Source organism: Vicugna pacos, chromosome 6 (genome assembly GCF_048564905.1).
Source record: "Vicugna pacos chromosome 6, VicPac4, whole genome shotgun sequence".
Taxonomy (NCBI): Eukaryota; Metazoa; Chordata; class Mammalia; order Artiodactyla; family Camelidae; genus Vicugna; species Vicugna pacos.
Genome location: NC_132992.1, coordinates 77,938,229 through 77,955,416, shown reverse-complemented (window position 1 = coordinate 77,955,416; position 17,188 = coordinate 77,938,229). Strand labels below are relative to the sequence as shown.

General features: G+C 33.6%; 1 long non-coding RNA gene across 2 annotated transcripts in view; it reads right to left on the bottom strand.

Moving 5' to 3' along the window:
- The window catches only part of LOC140696987 (uncharacterized), a 244,916-nt gene that overhangs the window by 74,820 nt on the left and 152,908 nt on the right, over positions 1-17,188 (bottom strand). The window lies entirely within an intron of this gene.

Below are 17,188 nucleotides of genomic sequence, written 5' to 3'. Positions count from 1 at the left end.
TGCACATTATTAAGTGCTCACTTTCCAGAAGTTTTTAATTTTGGCATTTTTCCTTTGGAAAAAATATATGAAGAGCCCAAAAGGTGACATTTATACTAATAATCCTAAAGAGGAAAATGTAATAGAAGAAAAGTATTTTTCTCCAAAAATTTATTTACTGTTTCAGTGCCTAAACTAGCAAAACAAATGATTCTACGTTAAATATATAAAAATAAGGTAATGTCTTTCTTTTATAATTATCTTTCATCGCAACAGATTATTATATTATATATATATATATACAGCAAAATATGTCATAATATAATAATATGTGATAAAATAAGATGTGGCAGCTAACATTATTAGGAAATTACATGAAAGACCATTAGATTAAAATTTTAGCACATCAAATAATATTTTTAGTATCATTTTGACTATAGAAAATACATTTTCACATTGGTAGACTATAAGAGAAATGTGAACAAATAAAAATCATCTTATTAGATGATAATATTATAAACAATTTTATATTCTATTTCTAAAATTATTTTTAACATAAAGGGTATACTGTTTTTAGAAACATGTCTATTATATAAGGAAAAAAATAACGGGAAGCAGTAACTGATCTGGTTATGTTTAGAAGATCAATTTAAAAAAAAAAAAGATCAACTTTTAACAATCCAGCTTTCTACAGCAAATAGTTTTGGTTTGATCTCATATCTTTGCCTCCATAGTTTAGACTTTTACCACAATAAGACTCAACAGAAACAATCAGTTTTGAAACTGGCAAATTGCTTGGTTTCCCCTTAACCTTGCTTACTTTAAAAGGAACCAACAACATCCTATAAAGGTAAATAGTTTTTCTAAATTCTTCACTAGGGAGAAACTTGTTGACCAATCTGCATTAGCAACCTTGGAGTTTCGTTTTGAAGTACTTCATTTTGCTTAGAGAATTTTGATATGTTCCTATAAGTTACCCCAATTTGGCTTCAGCATTTCTATATTTCTCTAATTTTTGAAAGACTGACAGAATTTGAATCCAGTCTATAGAGTTAACAAATTTACTCACTCTGTGTGTTATGGAACTTTTTTTTTTTCTGTGTATTTGTTACTTTCAGACAAAGTTGAACATAATTGTAGCACGCAGAGGCAGGCGACAAGGGTTTAGCCCATTGTTCAGATCTCAGGGGCTCTTTGAAGAAGTAAATTATGCCAGAGGCATATCCCTTCAAACATTGTTCTTACACATGTATGCAGATTTATAGTTGAATATTTTAAAAATAAAGAATGTTTTATTAATCGAATACCTTCTATATTTTCTAATTGCCAATGTGAAGAAGAGAAAATTCAGGTTTTCTCTGGAGCTTCAAATGAACACATTGAAAAATGTAGACGTAGGAGAAACAATGTCTTTAAGTACTAGGTTACCAGATGTAATCTTGATTTAACATTATATTCAAGATATAAGCATTTTTAGTATCAATGCCACATGACATTTATACTGTATTTTATATTGTTTTTCTACTATGGTGCTTAGAGTTTCTTCTTCTCTGTTTTTTTTTAATTCAATACAAAGTTTTTCTTAAACCTTTTTTCAGCTGTTTTTGGATAGGGTAATAGCAATATAATAATCATGGGATATAGTGATTAAAATATACACTAAATTCAAGTAAAATAAATATAATAGTTATTTGTCAAATAACTACCTCCAATGCAAATTGATAGATATTTACCAAGGATATAGAATGCTGTGAGATGCCATGAGCACTGTTTGGTTTTTGACCTCTTACTATTAGATAATTTGGTGCAATTATTAGGACAATGTCATTGAAACTCCTTTAAATTCATGAATGCATAGGTAATATAATTATAGATGGCAAAATTAAAAAAAAAACCCACTACATTTGAGGATGGAAGTTAAGAAAAGATTGTAATAAATTAAATTTAATAAAAGTAAATAATATAACTCCAAGAATCAGCATTCATTAAGTGCTATTATGTGTGAGAAACTGTACTGAATGCTTTTTACCTGAGTTATCTCATTTAATTATCACCACGGTCCTATGGAGTATTATTATTCTCCAGGTTTTATAGATTTGGAAGTCAAAGTTCCAAAAGATTGAGCACCTCTCTCAAAGTCACAATTCAGGCTTTGAATGCAGTTATGACTTCAGAATTTCCCACTTTATTTTTTGTACAATATCATCCTCCTAAGAGCACGCACTTTGGCCTACAAGACGAGTCAGGAGTATTCACACGAGATGGAGATAATGGTTAGGTAACAGCACACATGAAAATGATTTAGGACTCTAGACAACAGTGAATAAAATGTGAGTCAATAATGAGAATTGTATCATCAAAAATTAAAGTGATCTCACATAATAACTACTTAGAACTAAAGTCCAGACAGGCAGGGCCAGTGCTAGCATATTAGGACCTTCTGTGAGAGTTCAAAAAAAAAAAGTGCTTTTCTAGGAAGGTCGAATTGCAAAAGATGTCCCCCACTTGACAGGTCAATTAGAATACAGTGTGCTTTCCAACAGACCATTAGAGAAAGACAGTCCTTCTCTAGCTTGAGAGAGCGCGCAATGCTCGGGTGCAGGATCATTTGCTCCGTTTCAGCCCTCTGTATGCAATGCTAAACTATTTTCACAAGGCTTGTACCAACTGAATTTGTAATTTGGTGTGAACAGGCATCTAATTTCATTTTTCTTTTAGGGTGAACTGGTTTTGCCAGTAACACTTTTTAACTAGTTTGCCCTTTCCTCAAAGATCCACAGTGTGGAGATCAGGTGATATGATATTGATTCAAAGGCAGAGTTTTGAGGGGTGCTAATTATGCTAAACTAAGTGAGACATCAAGAAAACTGGTGTAAACTAAACTGCGCTCAGAAGACTAGGATGAGTGGCTATCCTACTCCGGGGTCATAACTCTGTATACCACTACTGCAGTCCATTTGTCTATGCTTGCAGGCATTCCACTTTGTCTGAATTAGTAAGGCTGTCAGATAAGTCTTGAGATAAGGCAAATTGGTGCTCCTCATTCTTCCTCTTCAAGAGTGTTTTGGTTAATTCATCTGCTAATGTCAACTAAGTATCTGGTTTCAAGTAATGTGCTTTCTTACTGAACATCTATTTATTTTTTGAATATGTCTGCTCATTTTTATAGCATATTATTTTGCTAGGACTGTCATAACAAAATAGCACAAACTGGATGGTTTAAACAAAAATTTATTTTCTCATAGTACTGCAAGACGGAAGTGCAAGAAGCCTGGCCAATATGGTTTCTTTTGAGGCCTCTGTTCTTAGTTTGCAGACGGCCACCTACTTGCTGTGTTCTCACATGGTATTTTCTCTGTGTGCCTGCATCCCTGATGTCTCTTTGTGGGTCCAAGTTTTCTCTTCTTCTAAGGACACATTCAGAGTGGATCAGGACCCACCCCATGGCCACATTTTAACTTAATTACCTCTTTACAGGCCCTGTTTCCAAATAGAGTCACACTCTGAGGGACCAGGGGTTAGGGCATCAAAATATGAATTTTAGAAGGGCACAATTTAGCTCATAGCAATATTGTATATTATATATGATTCTTAAAATGTTCTTTAAGCATACTAAACAGACTCACTTAAGAGTCTCTATCTGGACATTCAAATGTCTGTAGTTCACGTAGGTCTGATTCTGCTGCTTGTTTCTGATTACTCTGGCTCCCTGTGGCTTGTTTCTTTGTAAATTTTCTGAGTCCTCTTTGTGAACTCATGTTTTTTAGAACTTTTTGCATGAGGATTTTTTAATATCTGTGTTTAAACCATGGCCTATAGAGAATATCTGTGATTTTCCTGCTAAGTGTCTACTGGCAGTAACATTCAGGAGTACGTCAAAGAAGGTATTTTGCTCAGATGTTTTTGAGCTCTAAAACTGGTATGAACACAGTTTCCAAAGTTCCATGTTGACAGTAATTCCCAGTAGATGTAATTCTCAAGGCATGTTTTTCCTAGGGTACCCACTGTAGTAAGAGGTTTTTAGGGTTTCCAGCTTTATAGAAAAAAAAAATCACAATCTCAACTTTCATCTGGCTCAGATCCAAGCCTTTTTCTCTTATTTCCATTGTTAACTCATTGAAAACGAGGTCTGTTCCACCAGAGATTGACAGATAACATGAGAAAGCCTCATGGGTGTCCCATGGACAGTTTTTCTGTCTTCGTTTCTTACAACCTTACGACTTTTATTTCGCTTGCTTTTTCACTAGGTCAAATGTGCATTTGTAGAACTGTTTTTTGTTTGTTTCTTGTTTTTGTTTTTGTTTTAACTTCATCTGTGTCTTAGATTTTCTATATCAGAAGTGTTCCCCTGGAACACTTTTTATTCTGTTTCATTCTTTTCTAATTATTTCATAAATAGTTACATATGTGCTATGGCTATACATCATATCTTTTACCTCCTATTTCTTCAATCCTGCTGGATAATAGAATATTCAAGCTTTATAAATGAAAGCATTAAAGAATTGTAAAATTGTAGACTACATGGCAAATTTAACTAAAGTAGCCATTCCTCATCTAAGCAATTTTTCTTGCTGTTTTGGAAAATAACATCTATTTACTGAGTACTTACTGAAGGTGAGATGCCTTACTCACTGTTATCCATATATTATGTCTCTTAATCCTTAAGGAAGCTGCAGGGACAATGTTACTATCCCTATTTACAGACATGACCTTGAGGCTTATTGAGATATAGTGACTTGTCAGAGATCACAGATAGTAGACATCTCACACATTCCTCTAAAATCTTCCATCCTAAATAACTGCCTAAATAATAATCAATACTTAAAATTGTATGTTTTTACATTTATAAAATTCGGCTGAAGTTTGTTCTCTATTAAAGAGTAGCAATGATGGTGATGTCTGCTTATAATCATATAAATAATAGTATAACACGTAGGAAGCATTATTTCTTATAAAATCTCTTTTTGCATAAAAGTTTATGAATCCAATTTACTGGTAACACAATAACTACAAGTGAAAGATAATTCAAACATATTTCAATTCAGCTGGTTAAAGTCATTTACATATGAAATTCATTTGTCTTACCTCGACCCTTTTTATTGCTCAATGGATTAGTTCTCATTTTAACAAAACCCATTTTAATAAATCAGTTGAGATATTACAATTATTGTTCTAGTTCAAGGCTAAAAATGCATGCAAAAAAAAAAAGGATAACAAATTATTCTTTATCTGCTGTATCCCCAAGTCTGAATGAAGAGCGTTCAGCAACAGAAGGCACCACAAACCACAACTGCTGAAGCCAGTTATCTACTGTGTGTATTTGCAACAGAACTGAATGGTGGAAGGTAGACAGGGGTTCCTGGGCATCTGTCGGTTTTTCTGTACTTACTCATTGGTGGATAGTTGGCACATTTTAATGTCTTAAAGAAAAATTCTGTTAAAAAGATTCACTTAAGTTATGTTTACACAGGTTCAAATTAGAATGTTGATATTTTTAAAATGGTGAATATCATTAAAACAAGATTCTTTTTACATTTCATTTTTTTACATTTAAAATTTTCCACCTAAGCAACTAGGTAAATCTTGCCAAAGACTAAATATGCCCACAGTTATTAAAAATTAATACAATTTCTTCATTGATTGAACTTTCTGATAGTACCAGAAAATATGTTCTTTTTATATGTCATTTACAGAATAAATTAAAATAAGAAGCATCCAATATTCACTGGAATGCTGACAGAGATTACAGTTGTACTGAGGAAAATAAAAGTATGGAAAATGATGAAAACATATAAACAAACAAAAACTGACAAAATGAAATTAGTTTAGTGTGCATTAAACTTCCATCAACTTCAACCTAAAGCTGGTAGCCAATAATGTTAGAATCTAGTTAATCATTTTATTGTGGTTTCAATCTTAAGGAGCTAAGTGTCTCATAATTTATTATGCTACCTTTAATTGATCCAAAAAATCCACTGAAGTGAAAAATCACTGCACAAAATGTTCTCCATATCATGTTTACTACAGTATAGATACTGTTTTTCTTCACCTGAGGCCAACTCATTTATTTGCAGCAAAGCCCTACCCTTAAACGACCAATTTTTAGAGATCAGTAATATTAATTCTACTCTTCTCAGTGAACTATAGTAGTCTTCTTTGACCATGACAAGCAATGTATGTCATTATTTACAAAAGAAATTATAAAATGGAATTGCCTCTTTATCATTTTTATAATACTTATATTTAAATAGTCAATTAAATTGATCATTTTTTAGTGTTTAGTCTCATGTACAGTAGAAATAAAAGGTACAGGGTCAGACATACTTTATCCATTGCCAGATGCCCAACAACAGACATGGTGTGTTTTGCATATCAGGTTACAATTCATAATTGTTAAAAAAAAAGAGTAAACTGGGGCATGAATTTAAGTGAATCAGTACAAACCAATATAAAACACTAGCAAGCAAACCATGAAAATGCAGATCTAATAATCAGGAAAGTGTGTTAATCTATGAAGGTGCAGATATTAAAAATCATCCATAAAACTTCTATTGAAGTATATCACACATAACAGTCATGGACATAATAATGAATACAGAGTTAACAGCCAGCAGAAAATGTCTAAAAGGGATTTAAAATCCACTTCTGGGGAATCCTTTTTATTCAAAATAGAACATTTTATATCAGAGATTCACAAAAGTTTCCCCTATGGCAACAGTCGGTATGATTCTACAGTATCAAAGACTTCCAAGGGTAGCTAGGAAAAAGAAATTAGTGTAATCAGCCAGTGAAAGCTGCCTGGTTGTGCAAAGTAAACTGCATTATACAAGGAAATGAGCAATCCCTTGATGAGCTTCCACAAATAAAAGGCACATCAGCTCAGAAATGAATTCCTCATTAAATGAAAATGAAAATGTCCTATATCTGAATACATTTATAATGGCATATTATATTCAGAATAAATATTTTATTTTTAAAAACCTGGAAACAGTTAAAATGAACTGTAGACTTGCATTTTATCAGCCACTACTGATCAAAGGCAGATGTTATAAAACTGCTATCTATACTCACATAGCACTCCATGGTTTCAGCCTAGAGTACTCCTAAGGCCCTTGCTAACATCTAGATGCTAGGATTTCCATATTTTATATCAGTTAGCAGAAGGTGGTCAGAGGATTCCACTACTAGTCCTATGCAAGCTCTGCATTTCTACAGGACAGTTGTACATTTTAGAAATGCAATCTCCTAACTGAGCATCTGAGAATTTCTTCATCAGAGAATTTCTGCCGAGTTTACCCCATACTGTATTTAATTAGATTACATAAAAGACAGGCTTTATTTAGTCTTGAATCATCTAGAAAAGATGAAACACATGTGAAAGAAAAGAAGAAAGATTTTTTTTCAAGAGATTTATTCAGGTATTTCGCTGTAGCCATAATATGGTTTTTGGCATGTCAAAACCTCCTTGATGAGCTAGTTAACTTAAAGATTTATTTCTTTGTGGATATGATAACCTTGTAATTAGGCAGAAAAAAAAGATGAGTGGTAATTAAGATGACCTCAAGTGCATGTATAAATTTTGGAATATGCTAGTCTTTTTGCACATTAATATGTGAAGTCAAGGAATCAAGCTGCAACACTGTTTTAGGTCTTTACATAGTAAGAGCTGTGATCCTAGGTCTGACAGTGAATGAGGACATGTAAAGTCCAGAGTTTCAAATAGTGTCACTGATAAAGAATCAACAGTGCTAACTTTTGCAGAATGAATGAAATTTGCAGATACTCTTCTCAGGAAATTATAGGAAAAGAAGTCTGATTATCTTTGCATATTTAAGTCAGATCGTATAAGAAATCTTTGTTTGTTTCTGCTTCCTGGAACTTTAAAACATACAGGATTTCATTTAATTTGCCTAATTCCTCATTTTAATTGATAATGTTGTTTAGAAACTATCTTGTTACTCTCTCTAAGGTCAATTTCACAGACAGTGCTAACCAGATATTTTCATGTTTCTCCAGGTGAATTCTGTATACATGGAACTTAACACCCATCAGGTATTTAATTTTGAGTAATATTTTCAGGGTAATATTGAAGATTCCTTTACTAGTAACATGATAAACATATTCTATGGCAGTTCATTCATGCTAAGCATAATAGTCCTTGAAAGCTGCTTGAATGTGGAAACTTCTTCAGATACTTGTATTTAGCACAGAAGTTAACACTTATAAAATACTCCTCAGTGTTCCAGGAAAACAGTAACTAACATTTGTTTTAAATCTAAAGTCTTAAAATTTCTATTGGTCCATCTTATCTCGCTAAGTTTTTCTTTACAGTGGCCATCCTATCTTGGGGCAATACATTTTCTAGTAATCTTTCTTGCTAAAGTGGACAATACTTATATAGTCATTCTAGATACATGGGAGCTAGACTGAATATGTGATTTGGATTTGGTCTTTTTCCTTCTTAGACTTTATATTTTAGTAAGGAAGACATGATAAAAAAAATAAAAAGTCAAAAGTGAGTATATAAATAAGATAATGTCATGTACTGACAGGTAAATAGTATCCTTGCACAAATGGAGAATAAATAGGCGTGACTATTTCAGAACAAGTGGAAAAGGGAAGAAGTTACTATTTGTGCAGAGGCAGACAAGAGGGAAGAAGGTAAGACTTCTTTTTATCCAGGGAAAGAGGTTTTTAAGAAGAGCTGGAAACATGCTTAGCATGTTTGAGAAACAGAAAAACAAAATAAAAAGTCAAGTGTTTAAACTATAATGGGCAAAAGGAAAAAAAAAAAATAAGGGATGGTATTTGAGTGAAGCAGGAACCAGACCATCTAGAGGAGAGTAGTTCATCGAAAGGAATTGGAATAATTTAAGAGACTTGTAAGTAAGACTTGTATATTAAAATAGTCACAGTGACTACTGTATGAAAGAATATACCATGGGTAGGAACAAAAATAGCAGAAGTGAGACAAATTAGGAGACAAGCACAATCAAGGCAAGAGACTGTGGTTGCTAGGTTGGTTGCATAACAGCAGTGAAAGTGATTAAAATAGACTTGGGATATATTTCAATGCAGCATCATTTTATAAAATTGAAAATACCTGGAAAAGAATAGGTCTGAGTGCAATAATCAAATGTTGAGCTAAAGCCATAGTAAGATTAAGATGCCTGCTAGATCTAAATGGTCATATCAAGGAGAGGTTTAGATAGGTAAATATGGAAGTTCAAGCACGGGGTTAAATTTAGACATTTTTGATGTTTTTAACACTACACATCCCAGGGAAAATGACTATAAAGGGACAAAAAGATGTTCAAGGTCTAAGCCCTTAAGCATTGCAACATTTAAAGATTCCAAAAAGAAGGAGGATTCCTGCAAAGAAGACTAACATAGTGGTCAGTGAGATAGAAAGAGAGCTGAGTATAGTGACCTAAAACTCAAATTAAAAAAAAAAAAGTATTTGAAGAAAGATAGCATGATTAACTGCTGGAGAAACATCAAGTATTATGATAGATTTGGTCACTGGGTCATCAGGCTTGGCAACATGTAGACACCACAATTATTAATAAAGATGACTCTGGGGAATTTGGTGAGAAGAAAATCTGCCTGGAGCAGACGTGAAAAAAAATGAAAGGATGAAACATTAGTTGACTTTCCAAAATATAACTGAAAAACAATTGCAAATAGCATGGTCTCATTGAAAACATAGGCTTTTACTACTGGAAAAGACTAGTTTATATTTTTTAAGTTTTCATCATTCAGCCAGAAAATTGATTATAATAGTAAATAGATTATAATGTCATTTGACCAAGAAAACTAAACCATACAAAACTGTAACTGATTTGAAGAATGTCAAATCCAATTTATCAGTCATGAAAAAAGAAAACACAAAGATGAAAGTATAATTTAGGAATGTTTTGGAAAACAATTATACATCATGAATAACTGGCTCATTTAGAAGATGAACTCTAAAGAATTTTATTTAAAATATTTAAAATATTCTTAAAATTTTTCTTTTTGTTCAAACTAGGCTTCTTCCTGGTGTGTCTTTCCTACCATAATTTTCATGAGGAACTTAATTTTTGAGTTTTATCGAGGTATACTGACAAGTAAAATTGTAACATATTTAAAGTGTACAACATGATGATTAGATATACACAGACATTGTCAAAGGATTCCCACAATCGAGTTAACACATTCATCACTTCACGTTTTACCTTTTTTTTGTGTTAGAGAATGTACTTTTTTAATGTACTGTTGAACTTAGTTTGTTAATATTTTGTTGAGAATTTTTCGTCTATGATCACCAGGTATATTGGCTTGTGTTTTCTTTTCTTGTAGTATCCTCGTCTGGCTTTGGTATCATCAGGGTGATGCTGGCCTTGTAAAATGAGTTTGAAAGTGTTACCTTCTATTTTTTGGTATGGTTGAAGAAGGACTCGTCTTGCTGTCTATTTTTCCTTTCAGATCTGTTAATACATGCTTTGTACATTCAGGTGCTCTGAAGTTGGTGCAAGAGGAATTTGATTTGCCTTTGAAGTTCAAACTCATATTTCTTCCTAAAAATTTCCCTGACACTGCAAGTCAAGGGCTTTCGCCTGTCTGTTCCATTGAGCTTCTCTGTATGGGTCTTCATATTATCTTCCCACATTGCTTTAATTATTCACTAGCATGCCTTGTTTCCCCTCCAGAGTGCCAGCCCTTCATATGATAGGTTTGAATTCTTTTCAACCTTGTGATTTGGTATTAATGACTGACCCAACAGCCTTCTAGGCTCACAGTAGATGTCTAAAAACTATTGGATAAATTAATTCATTAGTTAATTGTTGTCCTGTGAAGTCTTCAAAGTACAGGGCAAAAAGACAAAAGAAATAAATAAGTCTATTCATAATTTTAATTTGCTCTAATTGTAATGATAAATTTAGTAATCTATTTTCAAAAAATATCTAATTATCTTTACTGAAATTTTCAGAATGTTTCTATAATATTGTAGAAAAAAATTGATAAAGTTTATTAAGGGAAAAAATTGTGGAGTCTGTGGTTTCTGCATTTGCTGATTTTCTTGTTTTCTTGTTATTGTAATTTTTTACTCTATTTTTACATTTTCACATGTATTTTCTTATTTTCTTAGTTAAATATTAAAATATTTAAGCCATCTGTGTACTCAGTAGCAATCTTGACCATTAAAATATGTTATTCCCAATTCAGTATTTATTGGATACATAAACATATAGGGAAATAGCCAAAATAATATTGTGCTACAGGCCTGTACAAATGCAATTCAAAAAGATGCACTGTCTGTTCTTACAAAGCCTACATTTAAATTGGAAAACAAACATTACAATTTAGCTGAATAGCAAATTTACTCACAAAACTCAGATTAGTAAAACATGGCATCTTTACCCCCAGTAATTTAATCTTCTGAGCTGCAGGAGGGGACAGGATGAAATGCTATTTAAAAGAGTCAATTAATGGTGTATCAGACTTCTCTGATTGCATAGTATCATTTGAATAAGTATGTAATCACTTCAGACACAAGGTCTTTAATGGGACTATTTTCCTTTTCCCATTTTCCTCCCCAAGATGAATTCCTGTTACAAGAGAAAGTATAAGTCTTTGGAGGGCAGAGAGTATAGGGTGGAAGAAGGGTCTTGATCTGCACCTGGTCCTTAAGTGAGCCAGTCAGCTCTTCAATGGGACTCCTGACTCTTCTGATCCTTACGTGTAATTAAATGATACTGTCCAGGGTTTCTCTCCAGGTTCTTTGCTGGTATCTACACTGGTCTTTGCTCCTGGTAGGATTCAACTTGGAGTCTGTTCTCTCAGCATGGCGCACAACACAGTAAGTTGACCATCTGCCCTAGCTGACTGATTTAACTCAGCTGTCTTTGGCACTGTATTACTCCAAGATCTGACTACGATTCTCATTAAGTTTCAAGACTTGATGGCTCATTCTATAGCTCTAGGACAAATACGCACTCTGCCTATATGTGAACACTCATTCTGGCAACTCTTCAATAAGTCAGTTACTTTATACTTTCCCCACAGGAAATGTGGATCTTGCGATCTCCTTTCATGATACATAGGAATCAGGGATGGGGCAAGAAGGGCAGGCTGTCTCTGCTCAACCATGCCTGGCACTCTCTGTGACCCCAGGTTGCCAGGAAGTCTTCTCTAGACTGGAATTCTCTTCAGAGTGGAAAATCGACGTCAGATCAAACTTTCTCATGATTTATATACAATATATATAGCACATACACTCTTCTTTTTTATTGAGGTATAAATGACATATAACATTATATTAATATACTAAAGACACAACATGATGATTTAATATTTCCATATATTGTGAAATAATCACCACAATAAGTCCAGTTAACATCCATCACCACACACAGTTACAGAATCTTTTTTTCTTGTGATGAAGACTCAATACAGTATTTTAACTATAGTTATCATGCTGTACATTACATGCCCATGATCTACTTATTTTATAAACTAGAATTTTTACCTTTTGACCCCCAATACCATTTTGCCTACATCCACCCCTGCCATCTGGCAACCATCAATCCATTCTCTGTATCTATGAAATAGTTTTTTTGTTTTCCTTGTTTTTTAGATTCCATATGTAATTGAGATCATATGGTATTTCTCTTTCTCTGTCTGACTTACTTCACTTAGAATAATGCCATTATGGTCCATCCATGGTTTTTGCAAATGACAAGATTTCATTCTTTTTTATGGCTGAATGATGTTCCTGTGTGTGTGTGTGTGTACACCTCACATGTTCTTTATCAATGAAACACAGATGGACACTTATGTTGTTTCCATATCTTGGCTATTGTAAATAATGCTGCAATAAACATGGGGTACATCTATCTTTTCAAGTTAGTGTTTTCATTTTCTTTAGATAAATACCCAGAAGTAGAATTGCTGGATCATATGATAGTTTTCCTGATGAATAATGTACCTACACAACACTCTTCTTCAGTTTGAGCCCAGAGAAGTGAAATCTAGAGAAACGTGCCTCATAGTTGTTTCCTTAACCTATACCACTTTTCCTTACCACAGTCCACTGGGACTGAGGGGCAAACTTTACACAGTTTCTTCATTCTGGAAAACATTTTCCATACATTGAACTCACCCACCTCTTTTTAGAAGGCTTTCATCTTGCTTTCCTCCCTGCAGGATTAACATCAGTAAAAATGCTAAAAGAAATGCAAACTCACCAATAAAATAAAACACAAAAAATAGTTCCCTTATAACAAGACCATGATTAGAGAATGAATTGTGGTGTATGAGTATGGCTCTCTTCCATCTTGAGTACAGGGCTTTGAATTGAATTTCTTCATAGCCCTTTATTTTCAATATTTTTATCTTATTTATTTATTTACAATTGCTACTTCTGGTGTCTGGACTCATTTTTTAAAAATCATCAATGGTTGGAATATTAAAAAAAAAAACAGAGTCAAACTAGAAGATTTCTCAGTCTTTTTCTACCTATCAGCCTGAGGTTACAATGTGAATAATTAGAGCCCTTTAGATTATTCTCTTCTTCTAAGGTGGTGTTCTATGGCCCTATCCATTATAAAGTGTTTAATTTGAGATTAATTACAGCCATCTATAATAAGGTCATGGTGTTTAAGTTTTACACTAGGAACTGATCGAGATAATTATAGAATTTAACATACATAAAATAAAAAATACTGGCATTTTTGTCTGTTTCATAAATTAGACTACTTAGAGAAAAGAAGCAACAAAAATTTTATGTACAATATTGACAAATTAATTTTGTATTTTTTATTAAATACCTAGTCTATCTATGATTTAAAAATTTCTGAGTAGAACTGCTTAACAATGTTATAATCCAGAAACAGGAAACTATTTTTTCCTCTAAATTCAACATAATTACATTTTTACTGATCATTCAGCTAAAAGGCTAAATGTCAACTTTCCAAAAGTGAAAAATAGTTAATTCATTCTGCACTTAAAATTTTGGATTACTCTGAGGTATGGGGGAAAAAAAGCCTATTAATTATTAGAATTACTTCTAAGGTGAGATATTTGGATACTCTCCAATTTTATGATTATATGAGCCCATAAAATCATTTGATTGATTGTGGTTTCTTTAAAAATTTATAATACCCGATGTGGTTCACATTCATGGAGTATCTTCTGATGGGGGGGAGGTATTTTTCATAGCATCATTACTATCCATAATATTAAACTGCAATTTTTTTAGTACTGTATTAGGCAAGGTAGTCAGTTTTTTATATAGAGTCCTAACAACTACCTTACCATTTTTTATTCTTATCCAAATTTTATAGGTGAGAAAGTTTTATCTCAGGAAAATTAATTAACTTATGTTAGATTCTTCAGTTACTGAACAACAGTTATTTAAGATTTCAACTCACCTTTCATGCCTGACTCCAAAGCCCAGTCCTTCTAGCTACACATTGCCACAGCAATACAATAATTGCTGAGAATATTTTTCAAGAAGATATGGTAATATTTCAGACTTCCTATATTGGGCAGACTAATAAGCTTAGTAAAACTTCCTCTTAAGGACAAACTTCTCTTCTGGGCAAGCACGTAGGATGCAGGGACATCAAACCAAGAGGAATAAAGCCAGACCAGGAGTCACGGAATAAGTTGACATGAACAGGCATTTAGTTCGCCTCTAGGAAGACTCCTCTGCCCCCATGAATGCTGATTTTTCGTTTTCATGTCACTCTTGTGCTGTTTTGTTTTTTAGCTCTTGCCTCACTTGATTGCAATTCCTTGTATCCGGATAATAAAATTCATTAGCCAATTGCTACTTACTTCACCTGTTACTTACTTTTATTCCCTGGCCCTGCCCTTTAACCTTTAACCTTAATTAATAGCAGGTTTTCTGGTTTTTGAGTATCATAAACTGAACCTTGAATGCACCCAAGAGGGACACATAGTGAGTAGAGAAAGCTGCTTTGTCAAATGAGCCTTCGGGAACAGCAAAAAGGGACAATTCAATAAAACCTATGTGGAAAAATTCTCACAGTATAAGGAATAGATGTTTCTTAAATTGCCTGTATGGATGGATAAAACATCGGGTAACTGATGGACCTGCCCACTCCCCAGTACTTTGGCAGTGTGTGAGTTACCAAAACGAGACAGAAGCTCAGGTAAAGCTGCTGCCTGGTGGGGAAAGGCAAGTTAGCACTGCGAAGGTACCACTTCTACAAGGATCTGAACAAGGATCTGAAATAAAAATCAATTGAGTTTGACTTCAAATCAGAAACTTACATTTCATTGTGCCTGAGTGACTGGCCAGAGAATGTCACCACTGCATTTGTATTCACACCTCTCTCTATAGCCAGAGATCCACTAGAAACCAGATACAGAGCCAATCCTGGCATAGGATGAAGCCTAGATCAGAGTTAAAGTCCCTTAAATATTTCAGAATGAATAAATAAATCTTCTGTTTGGTTCCTGAATTTACTATAGAATCATAGTTTTTACCCTGTTTTTAGACAAGAAACAATAGGTTCAAACAAAGTCTCACTCAGAATGATAAAAGGTAAAAAAGAGTAGGTTATTTATCCTGGAGATAATTTATTAAGCACACAATTTATTTCAAATCTCATTTTATCTATAAATGTCAAATTAATTTATCCTTTCTTTTTTCCAAAGTCACATACATCTTTCTTTTAATAAAATAATCTTAAAACTTATTTAGTAGATGTCTTTTTTATAATGAAATCTTAAAAATAGCTCCCAACATATAAAAGTGATGAACGTATTTCAGAAACTCCTCTGAATCTGATTCTTTAAAGGAAAATAATTCATTATTTGCAGAAGGCTTATTAGAATAAATCTTCAAGAGTACCAGGGTCCAGGGAAAATTGCTATTTTCATGTAAGAAGTTTATTTTATAATAGTTATTGATAGAAAATTGATGCTTCAGGAAATCACCATTTTTCTGTTATGGCTTCGGTTCTTCCTTGGTCCACTTTTCCAAAGGGACAGGAAGAGGAAAAGGATATTTTACCAATATCCTTGAAGAGCAGGAAAAGGTTCTGGTCTGTTTAGTCTAAAATATCAATACCAAAGGTGAAACATAGTTCTGTGTGCTTGCTTTCCCATTTGCCAGGGATATGAATAAACCAATTATTCTATAATAATAAACATATTCATACATTTTTCATTATAAAAACTATCACACTTTCCAAAAGTGAGTCCCCTCTTAGGTGGGTATTAGAAGTTCCTATCAAGACTTATTTTTAGCCCAGGATATCAATGAACATATAAATGAGCTATTGTCCACTTTTTCATCACTGGGGATAAAATAATACAGCACTTCTAGAAATGAGATCCAATAAGAGAAAGTGCTTGCTTTCTGCAACTATTGTGTAGATCTGTCTAAATTAAATACCAGCCTTCTTCCATTAAATCTCTTCAAAGCTACTTGCTATCCTGTTTCCTCAGTTTAGGTGTGATGAGAAACAGACTCAGGGGTTGTGAACTTGCCCGGGATGAAAGATGTCATGTGACTAAAATATTCTTTGATTAATGTACATTCATTTTGCTTTTGATAGCACTCAATGTTGATTCAAGTTTCTGAGGTAATTAAAAACCTGACTCGGTGAGTTACTGCTGTGTGTAGTTTGAACTGCTATGATCTCTGGAATATTTTGTGCCCACATGATTTAAGGAATTGGTTTGAAGTACGTGACTTCAGCTCTTTCGCTGTCTCCTATTCCAAAGTCCAGCTAATGAAGAACACCCTACTTGAACTTAAGCATTAGCTTTCTCTACTCAGCGACCCCTTAGAAATGCGTAAGGTAAGAACCAAAAGAGACTGACAGCTGCCTAGGAGAAGAGGTAGCTCCAAGAGCTATCCCAAGGCTGCAGGAATTGACTTGAGCCCTTACTGTGTGAGAACCTCAGAGCTCATGCCTGTATGTACGTAAGTTCCCTCACACCTGTTGGTAAAACCTCCCCTGTCCCTACCCACTGCTTCATTTCAGAATTCACGGGTCCTGTATCGGTATTGCCTTAGCACATTTTAAAGATGAACAAGTACATCTATTAGTAGGTATTTGATCCTGCATTGTGTTATGGCTAGTTTATGTTTGTTTGTTTGTTTGTTTGTTTGTTTTTTGCCACTACTGTGTGAGTCCTATGAAGAGGTTAGAAACTATCACTTACTGTTTGGTTTATCATTTCTTAA